The sequence below is a fragment of the Octopus sinensis genome, linkage group LG20 (assembly GCF_006345805.1).
Source record: "Octopus sinensis linkage group LG20, ASM634580v1, whole genome shotgun sequence".
Lineage (NCBI taxonomy): Eukaryota > Metazoa > Mollusca > Cephalopoda > Octopoda > Octopodidae > Octopus > Octopus sinensis.
Genome location: NC_043016.1, coordinates 30702737 through 30705526, shown reverse-complemented (window position 1 = coordinate 30705526; position 2790 = coordinate 30702737).

Here is a 2790-nt window from a genome sequence, read left to right as displayed (position 1 = left end):
AGTACCAGTTACGCACTGGGTCGATGTAATCGACTTAATACCTATGTCTGTCCTTGTTTGTCCCCTCTGTGTTTAGCCCCTTGTGGGTAATAAAGAAATAGGTATTTCGTCTGCCGTTACGTTCTCAGTTCAAATTCCGCCAAGGCCGACTTTGCCTTTCATCCTTTTGGGGGTCGAATAAATAAGTACCAGTTCCGCACTGGGGTCGATATAATCGACTTAATCCGTTTGTCTGTCCTTGTTTGTCCCTTCTGTGTTTAGCCCCTTGTGGGCAGTAAAGAAATAGGTATTTCGTCTGTCTTTATGTTCTGAGTTCAAATTCCACTGAGGTCGACTTTGCCTCTCATCCTTTCAGAGTTGATAAAATAAGTACCAGTTGTGTACTGGAGTCGATGTAAGAAAGGATTATAATCACCGATGCTGTTGTCATTTTCATCATCATCATCATCATCATTAATGCTATCATCATTTTCAAGTTCATTTTTCTATGTAAGTTCCAGCACATTTCTTCTTATTTCATTTTGCTGTTGCCCATACTGCTGTTGGTAATATTTCCTTAAACCTAACCATTTAGAATCAATTCCTTTTATCCCATTCCTACTTCCATCTTATGCTTTCTTTTGGTACACCACCCCACTTGATTTTTATCAACTTTCCCAATATATTATTAGAAATTAACAATTAACACACTAAGACTAATGAAAAGATTGCAAGACGCAACGAAAATTTTAGGAAAATAAAATTAAGAAATAAGTGGAAATTTTACCAGTGAGTGTGTTAAATTATAAAACACAAAAAGAAAATGACTCTCCTCAGACACAACAGAATTAACACACTATCATTCAAGAAAGCTTACCGTTTCATTTTTTTTTTTACTCATTAGCTATTTAATACATGCTTACAAACATGAAAAAATTCCACTGTGTTGAAAGATCCACATTCTCTTTTACTCTTTTGCTTGTTTCAGTCATTTGACTGCGGCCATGCTGGAGCACCACCTTTAGTTGAATAAATCGACCCCAGGAACTTATTCTTTGTAAGCCTAGTACTTATTCTATCAGTTTCTTTTTGCTGAACCGCTAAGTAATGGGGATGTAAACACACCAACATCAGTTGTCAAGCAATGTATATATATATATATATATATATATATATATATATGATGAACTTCTTTCAGTTTCCGTCTACCAAATCCACTCACAAGGCTTTGGTCGGCCCAAGACTATAGTAGAAGACACTTGCAGAAGGTGCTACGCAGTGGGACTGAACCTGGAACCATGTGGTTGGGAAGCAAGCTTCCTTATTTCTTTTAAATTGCCATAAAGGCATTACATAGAGGGGGACACTACAGCACATGTGGGGACATATAACAATTAAAATAAAAATATGATGCTATGAATGACACATGAAAATCATTGAAATCAAAATATTAAAATAATGATACATGAATGATGCCTGACAAATGAGAATATGAAAAGTGTGTTACTCACCCCACACTAACACCACTCGCCACCTCTGAGTCCTGAGTCCTCTTTAGTTGTTGATCTAGTCTTTCATTTACCGTTTTCCCCCTTGCTGACTGACAACACTCCTCCATGTACACGTAACCTTTTTCACCGGGGGAGGGGTCTTGTAAATTTTGTGGTGTCTGTTCTTTCTTTTTTTTTTCATGTGGGGAGAGGGGGTGTCTCTATGGGGAGAGTGGGTCTGAGTGGCCTTGGGTGGGATGGAGTTGGTCTGGGGTTCCACATCACACTGACTGTTCTTCCTCTTCTTTCTTTTTATTTGTATTCTCTGTTACTGTCCATTCATCTTCCTTGTTCCTTCCATCTATCTGTACTTCTACCTATTTCTCCTCCATCTCCAGCACTGCTTCTTCTGTTGTTTTCCTCTGTAGAGGGCAGTGAGCTCTAATGCGGCCTTTTTGGCCACATTTAAAGCATCACAGACCTCTGCCCATTCTTTCAATACTATTTCCCCCAACGTCACCATCTCTGCCAAATTTTCCAGTTGCTTCGCCTCTGCTTGTATGATGATTTCCAATGTTTTTTCTCTATATCCCCCTTCCTCTCTGTGGCTTTGAGCACAGCTACCTCCTCCTCACCACCAAGAAGGATGGCTGCCACAACCCAAGCCACTTCTATATCAGGTGGGATTCCTTCTACCCTCACCTTAGAAGTCTTTCTTCCTAGGTACATGAGTAGAAGTACCACTTCCTCCATTTTTACAGTTTCACTTGCCAGCCTCTTTGCCTTCTCCGCTGTCCTAAACTGGACAATCACCATCCCATATTCATTTTCTTTTGCTATATATGTCACTTCCTTCAAAAGCCTCTTCAGTGCTTTTTCTACTTTTTCCATATACATCAGCTCCACCTTCCTACTCTCCACTGAGTACACCTTGTAAATAGTCTTCTTTTCCATATTTACCATAACCCTTTTTGGGGGTAATAACTTTACATCACTGCCCACCATTCTGTGTCATCTTACATAGCTCCTTCAGTCCGGCTAGGTCCACCTCTCTTTTCTTCCTCTGCAGCCTCAGCAAAACTCTTTACTCTTTCTAAATGCTCATCCATTCTGTTTAGTGCTTTCACAAGCTCCTCCTCTGCTGAAGACAGTTCATACTTGCTAAGGTCCAAATACATTCCTTTCCACTGGTACAACACTCACCGACAAACTGCTGCCAAGCAGCTCAAAAAATTCCATCTGTCTCATCAAAAATCAACACAGCGAATAGATCGACACATGCATGGGAAGCAAGCTTCTTACCACACAGCCACTCCAGTGC